We start from the raw sequence: 17887 nt of genomic DNA, 5'->3' as shown, positions 1-17887 counted from the left end.
CTCGCCTGGCATGCATGAGGCCCGGGTTCGATCCTCAGCACCACATACAAACAAAGATGTTGTGTCCGCTGAAAACTAAAAAATAAATATTAAAAAAAAAGTTCTCGGGCTGGGGATGTGGCTCAAGCGGTAGCGCGCTCGCCTGGCATGCGTGCGGCCCGGGTTCGATACTCAGCACCACATACCAACAAAGATGTTGTGTCCGCCGAGAACTAAAAATAAATAAATTAAAAAAAAAAAAGTTCTCTCTCTCTCTCTCTCTCTCTCAGACACACACACACACATACACTCTCTCTTAAAAAAAAAACAAAACTTTTGTTCATCAAGGGATACTATTAACAGAGCGAAAAGGCGACCCACAGGATAGAAGGAAATCTTTGCAAATCACATGTCTGAGAAGAGATTAATATCCAGAATATATATATATATATATGCTAAAAAAACCTATAGCTCAACAACAACAACAAGAAAACCTCAAGCAACCCAATATAAAAATGGACAAAGAACTCAAGTAGATATCTCTAAAGAAGTAGTTGAAAATGACATGAATAGATGCTCAACATTACTAATCTTTTGGGAAACTCAGATCAAAACCCACAGTGAGATACCACGGTGTTTGCCAGGGTCTGGAAAATTCTGGATCCCTGTATTGTGCCCATGGAAACATTAATATCATTCAGCCAGCATGGAAATGACAATTCTTCAAGATGTAAGGCATAGAACTGTTGAATGATCCAGCAAAACTTCTAAGTATATTCCCAAATGAATTGAAACCAACAGCTCAAACAGCTATTTATCCCCCCATGTTCATATAAGCATTATTCACAATAGCCAAAAGGTGAAAACAACCAAAGGTCCATGGACAGAGGGATGGATAAACAAAACACACTGTATACACTGGAAATATTTACCTAGAGCACACGCATATATACACACACAGCTGAGTATTATTCAGCCTTTAGAAGGAACGAAATTCAGACACCTGCTACCACATATGCTAAGTAAAAGACCAGACACAAAAGGACCTGCATTGTATGATTGCACTTCCTTGAGTATTTAGCAGAGTCACATTCATAGAAGCAAAACCCAGTATAGTGGTTACCTAGAGGCTGGGGGAGGGAGGGTTGAGGAGTTACTATTTTAATGGGTTCAAAATTTTAGTTTGTGATGATGAAAAAGTTCTGGAGATGAAGGATGGTGACATCATCACAATGTAAATGTAGTTAATGCCATTTAAAACAATTAAAATGTATATAGCAAGAGCAGGTAGAAAGATCTAAGGTACAACATGAGACCAAAAACTAATAATAGTGTATTGTGTTCAGGATTTTCTCTAAATGAGTAGATTATAGCTGTTCTTGCCACAGGGGGGAAATGGGTAGCTAGCTGTGTGAGATAAAGGATATGCTGCTTTGTTTCACTATAGTGTGTGTGTGTGTGTGTGTGTGTGTATAAAACATCATATTGAGTACCTTAAGTATATACAACAAAATTTATTTTAAAAGTCTGCATTAAAAATAAAAATATGCTGGGGAGTGATATTGGCCAAATTATGTTGTTACATTGTGTATTATTTGTATGTACAAATATGTAACAACAAATCCCATCAGTATGTACAACCGTAATGCAACATTAACAATGTGGGAAAAAATAAAAATAAAGTACACTTTGCATCCAAGAGATGATTTAAAAGGTTAATTTTATGTTACTTATGTTGCCACAACAAATAAATTCTAAACTTTAGAAGCTGAATTCTGGTGGCAGTACTGATGATACATTGGGGAAGGTAAAGACTGGAGCTGGGAGACCTGTTTGGAGATTGTGAAATAGCCAGATTGTTGGAGGAACCAGGGCAGAGTTTTGGATAAAGAGGGGTGGCAAAAATCCGTTCTAGATGGAGAATCAAGAGGAATTGCTGGGTACGGTGGTACACACCTTTAATCACAGTGACCCAGGAGGCTGAAGCAGGAGGATTGCAAGTTCCATGTCAATCTCAGCAGCTTAGCAAGGCCTTGTCCCAAAATGAAAAATTTAAAAGGACTGGAGATGTGGCTCAGTAGTAAAGTGCTCCTGGGTTTAACCCCCAGCATCAGAAGAAAAAAAAAAAAAAAGAGGAATTGACACTAACTAGATTTTAAGGTGGTGAGGACTCATGGAAGATTAGGTTTCTAGGTCACAGACAGACAGAACATGAAGAGACTGGGAAGGGGGTCACAGAAGGTGATTTGGTAGGACTGTGTGTGATTTAAAAAACAAAAATAAATAAGAAATCAGTTTGGATTAAAGGAGCGTGAAGCAATCATTTGTCTTTTTATCTGGGTGCAGTCCACACAGCGCCTTCTGTTCAGGAGTGTTTCAAGTACCAAAGTTCATTAGTGGGTCAAAGAGCAAAGTTCTGGATTCAGATTGCATTTTCCCATGTTTTGTTCTTTCTATCCCTAAGCCTCTTGAAATCCAAGGGAGATAAGTTTATCAGATGAGACTAAAGTCTGAAGTTCAAACTTATGAAACATGCCATACACAAACAAAACATACAAACATATTGTACAGTTTCTTGAATGATGAATGATAATAAAACGAGCAACTGTGAATTGCCATCTAAAAATGGGCCTTTACGAGTATCTTAGAAGTACTCTGGGTTCCCTTCCTCCATCTTCCTCAGGAGAAAGAATCTTTATTTCTTTGCTTTTCTTTTTACTTCCAAAGTATGAATTTCTAAACAATTTGCTATTTAGATTTGAAAAACGGAGTGACAGTCACAAAGTTAGCTGTGTGAAGAAAGGAGGCGAGGGCCACTGTTAAAAACCACTTAGTCATTGCTGTGGACTGATGTTTGCGTCCCCTCAGTATGGTCTTTTGAAGCTCTAATCCCAATCTGATGGTGTTTGGACATGGAGCCTTGGGAGGTAATTAGGTCATGAGAGCGAAGCCAACAAGATGGCAATACAGCCTTTAAAAGAAGAGAAAGAGAAAATGATGTCCTCCCTCTGTCCCGCATCATCTTAGGATACAACACGGATGTAACCATCTGCCAACCAGGAAGTGAATCCTCACCAGACACCAGATCTACCAGCACCTGGATCTTGGACTTCCTGACCTCTGTAACTGTGAGCAGTAAATGTTTGTTTAACTCTCCCAGGATGTGTGTTACTTTGCTATAGCAGCCAGAGCACACTAAGACAGTCACAGTCTGCGTCATGTCTGGATTCAGCTTTCCTGAGGGTTCAAAAGGTCCCCTTCTGGGGACAGTAGGCAAGGCTTCATAAGGGAGTCCTGCAAAACTAAGTGAGTTTCCCAGGGTTTCACTTTTGGGGCATCTGGCAGGCCTAGGCATGGGCCAGGCACCGACTCCTAACACACACACACATGGCTGGGGAGTGGCTGCTCTGTCTTTTCTACTTTCAGGGGCTATTCTCAACTTTTCTTTCTGACCCATCAATTGAATTTTTTCACTTTTGTTAAACCTTTATTCTCCAAGACCTCTCTTTTGTTCTCTGAGTGTTGCTTTCTGAAAGTATTGCATTTTGTTTCATGGGTGCCACATCTTCTATCTCTGAGGATATTGATAGGTTTTTTTAGGCATTGTCTTTACTAAGAATAGACCTTGTATCCTCCAAGTTGCTTTGCTTTGCATGTTTTGGGCTTCTCTCAACTGTCTGTGATCCTTGGCTGTCCACTCAAGCTTCAGAATGGGGCACTCAATGCTGCTTGGAAACTCTGAATGGGTTGATTCTGTCAGCTGCAGATGGCCTGTCGAATGATCTGGCTGGGCCCATTTGTTGAGAAACCCAGTGATTGTTAAAGCTTTTTTCCTTTATAGTCACATTCTGCATAAAAGACTCTGCCAATCGATTGCCTAGGAAGGGGGACCTTCTTAGGGGTCCCAAGATTCATTTGAAAAGAATGGGATTCTGAAGGATGGGATAGAAAGATAAGCACCAGAATTATCCATACAGAATTGCAACATACACACGCTTTCTCAGCTTAGTGCATTTCCCTCAGGGCTATGCTCTTACAAGTGATTAGCCCCTTTCTGCTGCTTCTTGCTAGTTGTTTGAATGGCTCTAGCTCTGCATACTACTCAGGTGCTAGCAAATGTGGTGGTCATGAGAACATGCCTTGCAGAACTCTTTCTTGGGACATAATTAACCAAGAAAGCTGCAAGACTGCTGGGCGTGGTGGCACATGCCTATAATTTCAGTTACTTGAGAAGCTGAGACAGGAGGATCCCAAGTTTGAGGCCAGCCTGGGCAACTTAGAGAGACCCTTTTTCAAAATAAAAAATAAAAAGGGCTGGGGATGTGTGACTCCGTGGTAGAGCACTCCTGGATTCAATCCTCAATTTCTCTCTCTCTCTCTCTCACACACACACACACACACACACACACACCCCAAAACAAAACTGCCAGGCTCTGAAGTTAATCACTGTGCTTGTACATGGCCTACCTCCCATAGACTGCTCCCTGCTGGGGACTGGCTGCGACAGGAGACATGGTTTCCTTTGTAGGCTGACTTGGGCTCATGGACTCCCTTACCAGCTTTGCCAAATTTTTGCTGGAACTTTTGTATAAAATGAGAAGAATAATTTTTTTCTAATGTGACATGACTTTGTCCTTTCTTAGTTTTTTTTTTCCTTAAGAATTCTCATTTCTAATACCCAAGCTTTGCAATACAAAAAGAGATGATGAATATGAAAATATTAAAAATTTTTACTTAGCTATTTTAAAATCAAATCAAATGTTTGTGTGTTGGGATTTGCATTCCAAATACTCTTTCTAACTCTGTATTTGAGAAGAATATATATTTTTTTCTGAATATATAGTTTTTAGTAGTAGATGGACACAATACCTTTATTTTATTTATTTTTTATGTGGTGCTGAGGATTGAACCCAGTGCCTCACACATGCTAGACAAGTGCTCTACCACTGAGCTACAACCCCAGCCAAACTATAGTTATTTTTAACCTCTAGCCACAAGTGTTTAGGATCGTACTTGACAGAAACCAGGCCAATCAAATTTATTGTCTGCATTTTACAGATTGTCACTAGGTGTTATGGTTTAGATATGAGGTGTTCCCCAAAAGCTTATGTGTGAAATAATGCAAGAATGTTCAGAGGTGAAATGATTAGATTATGACAGCTGCAACCTAATCAGTGGATTAATCCCCAGATAAAGATTACCTGGGCAGTAATTGTAGACAGATAGGGTATGGCTGGAGGAAGTAGGTCACTGGGTCATGCCTTTGGGGTTTATGTTTTGTCCCTTGTGCAAGTGAACTTTCTCTGATTCCTGGTTTCCATGTCCTGAGCTGCTTTCCTCTGCCGTGCCCTTGCATCTCAGGCTCAGAGACATGGAGTTGGTCGGCCATGGACCGAACCTTTGGAACCATGAGCCAAAATAAACTTTTCCTTCTTTAAGCTGTTTTTGTTAGGTCTTTTGGTCACAGTCACCAAAAGCTGATTAAACACTGGGTGAGAAATATTCTAAACTCCTGAATGGCACAGTTAGAAGGGTGTGGTACTGGGCTGTCAGTGACCATGTACCTCACCCCCTAGTGTGGACAAATATGTCTGCATCAGAGAGAACAAAGTATAACTTCTCTGGGGAGTCCGATTATCTTCCATCCAGACAATTCCTTTCTGGGGTCTGTTAAGAAGTGAGATGAACTGGTTCTTTCTATCTATACCCTCCCTCATCCTCTCTGAAATTTATCTTGTATTATTGGTTGCAAATGTCGTCTATTTCCTAGTTCTGGGTGAACATCTAAGGCGATTTAAAAAGTTGTTCTCAAGTTCTCTGACATTACTCATTTCAAAAGTGAAATCTCTGTCCCCTTTTTCTTAAGTCTGAGCTGGCCTCAGTGACTGTGTTTGTGCCCAGTGTTTGCAAAGCACATGGCATCACACCTATGCAACAGCAGATCCTGAGTCTGAAAAGCAGGTGTTTTCTGCCTGGCTCCCTAGGAAGGCTTTCTCTGGGGAGACCAGCTGCCATGTGAGAAGTTCATTTCCCGACCAGGAGGGCCACGTGTGGCTGCTCTGGTAGAGACCTGGCTGAGCTCCCAGCCAACAGCCAGGAACAACTGCCAGCCAAGTGACTGTTTCATCTTAGATATTCTTAAAGCCCAGTTGAGCCTCCAGAGGACAGCTTGCAGCTGACGTGCAAGTGTAGGAGAGACCTCAAATGAGTCTGCTTAGCTAAGCCTTAATTCTTGACGTATAATATTTGGATAAATAAAATACAAGCTTTATTATAAATAAAATACCTACTTCGTGAAGTTTGGAGGTAATTCATTACATAGCTATAGTGACCAGGACATATTTTTGCTTCGGTAATTGATTCCAGTCTCAAAGAGATGGAGTTAATAGCACACTTTCCAAGGATGGAATGGATATTTAAATTGCTTATATTGAAAAAAACAAAATGAAACAAAACAAAAAAGTTTCTGTTTTTTTGTTTTGTTTTGTTTTTAAATCTCTTACAAAACTCTTTTTGAATAGATGCAGTGATGGTATGAAATGGAATCTTGAGTGTGGTCTAGACCTCTGGTTATAAGATTTGATATGGCAAATAGAAATCAGACCTTATATTTACCTTTTAAATTTTTTTAAATATATATATATTTTTAGTTGTACACAATACCTTTATTTTGTTTATTTATCTTTATGTGGTGCTGAGGATCGAACCCAGGGCCTCACACGTGCTAGGTGAGCGCTCTACCACTGAGCCACACCCCAGCCCTCCTTATATTTATCTTGCAGGAACTGCACATGTATTTTTTTGTACTGAAAATCTGTGGCTGCTTTTTTTAATTTTAATTTTTTTTTATACAAGTGGCTTTCAAATTTATGTTCAGTTGAACTTCTACTTATAATATTATGTCTATTTGATGTTGGATCAAAGAAAAAATGAAGGGGGAAGACGGCAAAGAATGAGTACAGGACCTTCTTTCAATTTTTGACAAAATGGGAACACTATGCTTTCTCTGAGCAGCCGTTAAAGGTCACATTACTTTCTCAGGCTGTACGCAGGGCTGATTAAAGCTGAGAGCAGGGTCTTGCAAGATTAGTGTGGGAAAGGAGAGTTCATGGTCCAAGAGGCAGATTCTCAGCCAAGTGTGATTCTGGGAGGCAATAAAGAAACACCAGCGCTGAGCAAGAGTACCCAAAGCTATGGTCAAGAGCTGAAGCCAAGGAGAGGGAACCCAGGGAAAGAACCCTGGCAACCCAGAGACAGGAAAAAATGAAACACGTTTTTGGAGTGGTGTTTTCTAGCAATATAAGGGCCAGCGCACCAGCTCTTCTCCAACGTGTCCTGAAGAAGATGCCTCCTCCTGCTCCCTCTTTCTCTCTCGCTAATCCTGGGAGAAAATCACAGGTGTGACATAGGATCCATGAATCATCTTGTTCCCCACTCACCAGGTTTTTATTTTACATATAAAAATAAATAAACAAAATAAAGGTATTGTGTACAACTAAAAAAAAAAAAAATTCCCATCCTCATATTGACAGCAATCAGTGCAATCCAAATGGCCACTTTAGTTTCCCTAACTTTTGTACGTATAGCATAAGATGTGAAACAAAGTGTGGCTTTCCCCTGGGCAGAGATAGGGAAGTATGTGACAGCCCTTTTGGATCTATGATAAAGAAATAATGGGATAAGTATAGTATTTGACCTGGTAAGAAATATTCAGACTCTCAAGATGAACTAGAAGAGAAATAATGGCCAGTGCCCTTATTTCTCGCAGTTTTCAATTTGACACTAACAGCATAATTCATAAAAGGAAAAACAGATAAATTGGATTTTATCAAAATTAAACACTTCCTCTGTAACAGATCCTGTTAATAGAATGAAAGGACAAGCTACATACTGAAGAAAGTTTGCAAACCATATATTGACAAAGGAGTTTTTTTCTTAGAATATGGAAGAATGCTCAACATTCAACAGAAAAGAAAAAAAAAAAAACAAAAAACAAAACAAAAGCAGACAATTTAGTTAGAAAATGGTCAAAGACATAAAGAGACATTTCACCGAAGAGAATATACAGATGGTAAACATATATATAAAAAGGTGGTCAGCATCATTAGTCATTAGGAAAATACAAATTAAACTTACAATGAAGTATCATACACCTAATAATGGCTAAAAATCCAAATCATTGACAACATGAGAGACTGAAGGATGCAGTACATGAATCACTCATATATTGGTGGAAAACGATTTGTCAGCTTCTTAAACAATTAGAGCTAAATATGACAACAATTGGGCTTCCTGGAATGATAAAGCAATTCTCATTATCTCTGATATTGCTTTTATCTTAAAGTCAATTTCATCTGATATGAATTTGACCATACTTAAAATCCTACAAGACATTCTTCTCATTTAGTACATTTAAAGTTACCCATCTACACCTATTTATTACATTTTTGTATCTTTTTCCCCCCTCCCAATTCAGGTCTTCCCTCTGGAAAAGGTTATAATCTTACTGTTTTGGTAACAGGGTGGCAACTAATGGAACACAAGCTTAAAAATTTCACACAGTAATCATCTGCCTGGTATGGTGGTGGCTGCTCTAGACCAAATTGTAAAGTGTTTCAAGTTATTCGTTGTCTTTTTTTTTTGGTGGTGCTAGGGATCAAACACATGCTAGGCAAGTGCTCTACTACTAAACTACCTTTTCCTTTTCTTTTCAATTCTTCCATTTTTTCCCCTCAATGTCTCTTTTTAAAATTCTCTCTGATATATTCTACTCTCACATGCAATTACCAAACAAAATAGTGATTATATGCACACTATATCTTCCATTTAATAATAAGTAAACCTGCACAGAAACTGGGCGTATTGTCTCTGATAATGTTAGCAACCATTGAACGAAGGTTGATGGGGTAGTTGGTTAAACCTTTTGAAGCACTTTGAGGACTCTGTTACAGATTGCTGAGTGATTCAAATATCGTACCTAGTTTCAGGATTGAACCCAGGGGCGCTCTACCACTTAGTTACATCAGCAGTCCTTTTGGAGACAGGGTCTTGCTAAATTGCTTAAGACCTCGCTAAATTGTTGAGGCTGGCCTGGAATCTGCCAATCTTCTGCCTCAAGTCTCCTGAGTCACTGGGATTCTAGGAGTGTGCCACCGTGTTGCGCTTTCATCACCCTTTTTATTTCTTGAATTTAATTAATTAATTAATTGATGAATTTATACCGGGGATTGAATCCAGGAGTGTTCAATGATTGAGCCACATCCCCAGCCCTTTTTGTATTTCTTTTTATTTAGAGACAGGTCTTGCTGAGTTGCTGAGGTTGGCTTTGGACTCAGGATCCTCCTGCCTCAGTCTCCAGAGCCACTGTAGGTGTGCACTATATCGTCTGCTTAATTTCAGAACTTTTTTTTGATCAGTTAGTTAAAAATGTTTACCTACTGAAGTTTCAAGTAAATACTCATTTCAAAAGAATCTCTGAACTTGAGTGCTTTGGCATCAAAACGTCTCTCTGTACCGTTTTCTGTTGCACTTTGAGCCAGAAGATGAGGATGTTTCTCATTGGAGTAGTCATCCCCATCTCACTACCCTGCTGCAGCTTCTGACCCAGAAATATAGCATCTTTTTTTTTTTTTTTTTTTTTTGAACCAGGAACTCAGCCATTTGGACTTTCAAAATGGCATTTATTCTTGAGTTTTAAAACATTAAATAACATAGCCACAACTTGGGAGGCTGAAGCAGGAGGATCCCAAGCCTAGCCTGGACAACTCAATGCCTATTTTTTATTACTGGGAAAAAAAAAAAAAAAGGCTGAGGATGTAGCTCAGTGGTAGCCAGCCCCTGAGTTCAGTCCTCAGTACCACCAAAGTGGAAAAGTATATAAGCCACATTTAAAGAGCGTTAGCTCATTTGATAAACTATATGTGAGGTTGCTTGAGATACCTGCATTTAAAAAAGACATTTGAAATTGAAATAGAGTGTATCTTTAAGTTTCCAGATGAGAGGAGATAAGCAGAGTTTATGGTCCAATGCACCTTTGGACCACTATCATCATTTGAAAATTTAACAATCAACATACTTCTGATTTCTGCATGTTTAACTTTTTAGGTATCTTACCAGGAAAAAAAATTTATATTCTGATATGATTGGTGAACTACCAATCTGAGGATCCAATTCAGTTCATCTTGCATGCTTAGTTTAAAATCTGGGAAATTTTAAATAAAAATCAGGAATTTTTACTTTTCTTGAGATATTGAGAAATCTGGTCACATTGCAAAGGACAAGAGTAGAACAAGTTTGCCACTGTCTAGCCATCCTGCCTGTCAAGTTCTGCTTATTTTGCCTCCTTATTAATGTCTGGCCCCACAGCCCTGAGATTTCTGCCTATTCTTAGAGGAATCAGTAAATGCCTTCCTGCTGGTTATGATGTGCTGTATAAACCATCAGAGTAGTTTTTAATTTTTTTCCCCTGTATCTGCCAGAAGATTAGGTTCCAAAAATTCATCAGACTAAGAAAATAAAAATTATGAAACCACCATTTGACCCAGTTATCCCACTCCTCGGTTTATACCTAAAGGACTTAAAATCAGCAAACTACAATGATGCAGACACTTCAACGTTTATAGCAGCTCAATTAACAATAGACAATCCATGGAGCCACATATGTGCCCTACAACAGATGAATGGATAAAGAAAATGTGATATTATATATATATAAAATGAAATCATGGCATTTGCCGGTAAATTGATGGAACTGGAGAATATCATGCTAAGTGAAATAAGCCAGTCCCCCAAAACCAAAGGCAGACTGTTCTCTCTAATACGTGCTTGCAAACCCACAACAAGGGTGTGGGGGGAGGAGAATAGAAGTCCATTGTATTAGACAAAGAGGAATGGGGGAAGGGAGGGGGAATGAGAACAGAAAAGACATTGGAATGAATCAGACATATCTTTCCTTCCTTGTATATGAATACATGCTTAATGTAATTCCAGATCATATACTACCACAATAATGTGATCCTAATTGGAACAAGTTATACTTATTCTATGATATATAATATGTCAAAATACACTCTGCTGTCATGTGTATCTAGAAAGAACAAATAAAAGAAAGATGAAAATTGTATAGGTTTGGATAATCTATTGAAATTTCTTAATTCTTCTATTAATTAATACATCTATTTATCTATGTATTTGTTTAAATTGCTTTTTTTTTTTGGCTAAAAAAATTTCCCTGAAATGAAGAATTAAACCAAAGTGGTCCAAAATCTTTATCAAGGTCATTTTTTCTTTCTAAAAATGATTTTTTTTTGATCCACGCAAGCATGTTTCATGATGGTAGAATTCACTAGCAGTTGTTGCTTCCCTGTGTGACTGTCGGTATCACTCAATAATTCTTAAAAATCTATTCTTCAACCACATTTGGATCTCCAACAAACCCAGGAATAAAGGATGCATGAGACACATAGGCAGCTGCTATTAACATCAAGAACAACTATTAACATCACCTGGCGATATAATAAAAAAAAGTCAACATTACGCATAGTGGCAAAATGTATATTAGAGGCAGTACACTGGCAGCCCTGCCGCGCCTGGCCCACACGCTGTTATCTCCACATTCACCATCAGCCACAAACACTGGAGCTTCCACCAGAGGGCTCCAGATCCCCTGGCTGAGCTAAACAGTAATTCATGGGCCCCATAGACATTTGGCTTTGTGACCAGTGCCCCAGGGTCTTGTTTTTCAATTCAGAAATACTACAAGTAGTCCCATTTCCCTATCCCACCCACAATATTTTCAAAGTATTGATAATATATCAAGGCACCAAAAAAAAAAAAATACAAGAAGTAGTTGTTGAAAATGAGACTAAAATGTGACATCATTTTACGGGTACAAAATCCAAAGAAATCAGTCAAATTTTAGAACAAATTGGAAGATTTTAGTAGTAGTTTGTGTTCTCCACACAAAGAAAACAAAAACCTGGTTAACTAGATGAGGTGATAGATATATTAACTAACTTGATCGTGGTAATCATTTCACAATATATGTATATATCTAATCACCACATTGTATATCTTTAACTTATAAAGTTTTATTTGTAATTTATAACTCCATAAAGCTGAAGAAAAATATTTAATGATACTACTGTGAATGAAATACCTATAAGAGTGTCAATAGTCCTCTAGCATTTCAGCACAGAAACAAGTTTCCTCGTTTAATATATATTGTTGATCCATTAACAATGGTACTATGTAAGTCATGACTGAATGAAGCTTATTTAACACATGGATCTTCTCTAAGACACATCCCAGCGTGTTACAGCACTTTAGCACTACACTGGGGATCATTTTAAATAGTGAAATCACCAAGAAAAATATAGTAATGCAAAAACCATGACACTCAATAGACCATGATACTCAAAACCCTACTCTTTGTCTTACTTTTCTTATTCAACAATAACTCATGGAAATTCATCCAAGTGAACCAGTTTATCTTCTGATTCATCATTATAATGGCTGTGTCGTATTTCATATTTGGGGGTGCACCATGATTTTTTTTCAACTATTTTCCTATTGCCAAATATTCATGTTGTAATTGTTTTATTTTTGCTAATTTAAACAATGCTATAAAAAACTTCATAGCACATATATCCTTTTATTTTTATGGCCTGGGTCCCTAGAAAAGGTTGCTGGCTATTGCTAAATTATTTTCATAAAAGCCTCTTACAGTTGACATGCTTATCTGTAGTAATTATTCTTATCAACATCCCTATAAGGAATAGACTTTATGTATCTTTTTATTTTTACCTTCTAGTAAAAGGTTCATCTCAAATTGTTATTTTAGATTGCATTTCTCTACCAGTGAATTTGAGCAGTGTTTTTGCTTTGATTTAATGTTTATTTTTTAGTTTTTGGCGGACACAACATCTTTGTGTATGTGGTGCTGAGGATCAAACCCGGGCCGCACGCATGCCAGGCGAGCTCGCTACCGCTTGAGCCACATCCCCAGCCCGTTTGCTTTGATTTAAATCTGTTTATCCGAGAACAACTTAATTTTCCACTGGGCTGTCTAATCTTTTTCTTGAAATATACTTCTTCTTTGTATATTAGAAATCTTGGTGTTTTGTTTTATTTTGCTTTGTTTGCAGTGCAGGGATCCAAACAAGGGCCTTCAGCTTGCTTAGGCAAATGCTCTACCACTGAGCTACACCTCTAGCCCTACATTAAAGATCTTTTATCTGATTTGAGCATATTTTTCCAAATTTGTTATTATAATACTTTTTTTTTTTTTTTTGGTACTAGGGTTCTGACCCAGGCCTTCATGCACTGAGCTATATTCCTAGCCCTATTTATTTTGAGACAGGGTCCTGCTCAGTTGCTCAGGTTGGTCTCCAGCTTTCCTTCCTCCTGCCTCAGGCTTGGGAGTTGTTGGGTTTACAGGTGTGTATCACTGTGCCTGGATTTATATGTAGAGAATTGGATTATGTATTTACCCCCCCAAATGATTTTTCTTTCGAATCATAATGTTCATCATTTTAAAAATGTTCTTAACTTTTGGATTTCTGTTATAATCTGTCCTGCCCTTAGAGTATATGTCAGATCAGGCTGGGCAGGCAGCGACCAAAGGAGGCAGATTTAAAAGGGCCTCTGAACAGGCTTTATTGAGATATCACTCCGGGTCGGAACTCATCAGACCCACAGAGGGGACTGGAGAAGGGTCTGAGGAGAAACCGCATGGAAGCCCCACGGGACTGGACTTTTATGGGGCTTACAGCAGGAAGGGAAGGGCTTGGGTCAGGAAAAGGTGTTTCTAGGTCCCTTGCCCCCTTGGAGTTGGTCAGGGGAGTTGGCTGAACTCCAGGATTGGCCAGGGGGTCCTGCTGATTGACAGGCATTTCCGTCGGCATCTGATTGGTGTTCTTTCCGGCGCGGGGTGCTTTGTTCTAAGTTGCCACTAAGTCACCACCAAGTCGCCACCGATCTAACAGTATATATGTGGTATTTTATATTTTCCTAGAAATGCTTATGTTTTCCCAGTGAAGAATGTGATGTGTCTTTCTGTTTGTTCAAATCTTATGACTCTCAAAAAATTTCTATAGTTTCTTTTATGTAGGTCCTACCTCCTGGCTCTCTAAGAGTGCTGGAGATTAAACTCGGAGCCTCAGTACCCTAGGCAGACTTTCTAAGTCACTTCTCCAACCCTAGGCCTTAGTCTTGTTACATTGTTTTCTAAGGACAGCCTTGTGCCACATAATGATATTTTGGTCCCACAAGATTATAATGGAGCTGAAAAGTCCTATCACCTACAATGTGTTTGTTTTAAGCTAAGCTTTATAACCCCCCCCCCCCGCAAAAAAAAAAAAAAAAAAAAGTAAAAAAAAAAGTTCCTTGTTTTATTTTTGCTAAAATCTTTATTTTTACTAAAATTTTTAGTAAGCTCAAGTTTACTTATTATTGAAGAAAGAAAATATTTAAAATTAACTTGGGGAGCCTAAAGATACAATGTTTATAAAGTCTACAGTTGTGAGCGGTCATGTCCTTGGCCTTCACATTCACTAGCAACTTCTAGTCCTCCATTCACGGTAAGTGCCCTACCTAGGTGTACCATTTTCTTTTTATCTTTTATACCTCATTTTTACTGTCCTTTTCTATGTTTAGATGTTTACATAAACATACATAAATGCTTATCATTGTGTTATAATGGCCTAAAGTGTTCAGCACAGAAACATGCTGTTCAGGAGTAATAGGTGTTACGGTGCAACCTGGGCGTGTAGCAGGCTGTCTTACAACCCATGAGGTTTGACCATGGTGAAACCCTCTAAGGATGCATTTCTCAGAACATAGCTCTGTTGTTAAGCAGAACATGGTAACATTTGACAGACTTCGTTGCTGTTTATGAATAAAAACAATTTTCATCATTTTTTTTAGGAAATTATTATTAAAATACAGAAGGATTAAGAATTTATGTGCATTTAATTTATAAATCACCTTATGAAGTTTATTAATTCCAATGAATTTTTCTTATTAGAATATTTTGGGCTTATTTGGTATAAAAAATACCTACTAACAGCAAATAGATGGTTATTGTCTTTGCTTTTCCGGTGTGATAACAATGATCTTATTTCTCGTTTCACTGTTCTTACTATAACTTCCCAAATAATACTGAGTATTACAACATAAGCAGACAGTATTGCTTTGTTCCTGATAGCTTCAATTATGGGGAAAATATTATCTAATTAGAATTAGGCAGTGCTCTAGGCCCCGAGAATACCCTGTGAACAAGACAGCGTTCCCATGCACAGGTTCTCACATCCTAATGCAATGCCGTGGAGGAGGAGTTTTGGTTCTTTTTGATTGGCTTTAGTATTCTACCATTTAAAGATGTTATTTGTGGGCTACAGATTTAGTTCAGTGGTAGAATGTTTGCCTAGCATGTGTGAGGCCCTAGTTGACACCCAACATACTGCTGATTTTTAGAATTGCTGCCAAAATTTATCTAGTGCTTGTTAAGTGATATGATTATCTAATGTGTTTCTTTTGTTGATACATCTGTAATAAAATATATTGTTAGGCTTCCTGATGTGGAATTATCCTCAAATTCCTAGAATATACTACTTGGTCATGTTGCATTATTCATTTCTTGCTTGCTGGATTCCAGTTACAAATATTTTATTTGGAATTTTTGCATGTATTTTCAAAAGTGAAATTGCTCAATTTTGTTATTAAAGTTACATAGGATTTATAAAAAAAACTGGCAAAAAGTGTCTACCTTTTCCTATGGTATATTAGCATTAATTAATATTAGAATTATGTATTCCTTAGAAAGTAAGTAAATTCCAGCTATTTCTTGTGTCCCGTCTTATTTCCATGGTTGTTGTTTAACACTATTTCTAGTCTTTTCTATGATAATTAATGTATTCCAAGGTCTATTTCTTCTTCGGTTCAATTCAATAATTTAAAATTTGTCAGGAAAGCATGCATTTTTTAAATATTTTTTTAGTTGTCAATGGACTTTATTTTATTTATTGATATGCGGTGCTGAGAATTGAACCCAGTGCCTCACACATGCTAGGCAAGTGCTCTGCCACTGAGCCCCAGCCCCAGCCCTAAACATGCATTTTTAAAAATATTTTTTTTTCATCAAGTTGTACATGGAAGTCTCTTACATTTTTTATAATCTTACTAGTATTCATTGTTACATCTTCTTTCATGTTTTTCTTAGAGTTTTATGGAGGCATACTGAAATATAATAAAATGCACATATATAGAGTGCCTAATTCTGTAATTTTCACAAATGCATACTCCAGTAAAACATCACCACAATAAAGATAATAAAAATGTCCATCACTCCCCGAAATTTTCTCATGCCCTTTGATAATCTCTTTTTCCCTCTCATCTAAGCCACTCCCACTGCCATAACCCTCCTACCTCTTCCCCAGCCAATTAGTGATCTGCTCTCCATAAATTGGTTTTCAACTGTTAATTTGCCATCTCTGTTTGTCAGCATTCTGTCATTATAACAAAATACCTGAGTTGATTAAATTATAAGGAGAAAAGATTAATTCTGGCTCATGGCTTTAGGGGTTCCAATCCATGATTGGGCAGACCCATTGCTTTTAGGCCTCTTGTGGGGGTAGTGCTGGATGGCAGCTTCAGGGAGCAAATTCTGGAGCAATCCTGCTCACTTTGTGTCCAGGAAGCAGAGAGAGGAAGGGACCAAGTTCCCACAGTCCCCTTCAAATACATGCCTCAATGACCTAAGGACCTGTCAGTGGGCACTATCCCTCAAAGGTTCTGCCATTTTCTAATAGTGCCCCCTGGGGATAAAACCTTCAACATATGGGCCTTTGTGTGTGGGGTTGCCAATCAAAATCCAAATTTTAGCACCATGCTTCTTGTTCAAATCATTTGCCTGATTTAAAATTGTACTGTTTATTTTCTTATGGATTTTTGAGAATTTTCAAAAACATTTTCTGAATATAAGGTTTTTTTAACTGTTAAAATGAATTTATACTTTTATTTCCTTGATAGACTTTTGGAATACTACACAAACTATCACTTGTTAGTGGGAACTGAAGAACACCCCCCATTCCAAAATAAAGTGACTTAACTAAGGTCACACATTAGGATTTAATGCCTCTACAACTAACAAAAACAAAACAATGAATCTCTTCCTTCTAACCATCTTTGATCTGATGATCATTATGTTACAAATTTAACTCCATCTGTAGGATTCTCTCCAAATCACCTAAATTTGATCACTAAACTAGAAAAGTATGAAATACATTTGAAACTAGGTTTCTTTTCTTTTTTTTAAAAGTTTTTATTCGTTCTTTTTAGTTATACATGACAGTAGAATGTATTTTGACATATCATATATACATGGAGTGTAACTTCTCATTCTTGTGGTTGTACATGATGTGGAATTACACTGGTCATGTATTTATATATGAACATATAGGAAAATTATGTCTGATTCATTCTACTGTCTTTCCTGTTCCCATCCCCCTTCCTTCTCCCCATTCCCCTCAGTCCAATCTGCAGGTGAACCTCTACTCCCCATCCCCCATCTGCCTATTGTAAGTCAGCATCCAATATCAAAGGAAACATTTGGCCTTGGGTTTTATGGGATTGGCTTATTTCACTTAGCATAATATCTCCAGTTCCATCCATTTACCAGCAAATGCCATCCTTTCATTCTTCTTTATGGCTGAGGAATATATATATATATTCCTTTTGTGTATATACCACATTGTGTATATACCACAGTTTCTTTATCCATTCATCTGTTGAAGGGCACCTAGGTTGGTTCCTTGGCTTGGCTATTGTGAATTGAGCTGCTATAAACATTGATGTGGCTGTGCACTATAGTATGCTGATTTTTAAGTCCTTTGGGTATATACCAAGGAGT

General features: G+C 37.9%; 1 non-coding gene across 1 annotated transcript; it reads right to left on the bottom strand.

Annotated features, from left to right (window-relative positions):
- Positions 1–6665: 6665 nt before the first annotated feature.
- Trnaa-agc (transfer RNA alanine (anticodon AGC)) lies at positions 6666–6737 on the bottom strand. Its single transcript has one exon. It is a non-coding gene; the product is annotated as a tRNA-Ala (tRNA).
- Positions 6738–17887: the final 11150 nt, after the last annotated feature.

The sequence above is a fragment of the Marmota monax genome, unplaced genomic scaffold (genome assembly GCF_021218885.2).
Source record: "Marmota monax isolate L192 unplaced genomic scaffold, Marmota_monax_Labrador192_F-V1.1 WCK01_AAM20220418_F8-fsc00017, whole genome shotgun sequence".
Classification (NCBI taxonomy): Eukaryota; Metazoa; Chordata; class Mammalia; order Rodentia; family Sciuridae; genus Marmota; species Marmota monax.
Note: the sequence above shows the minus strand (reverse complement) of the source record. Positions and strands in the feature narration are given on the sequence as shown.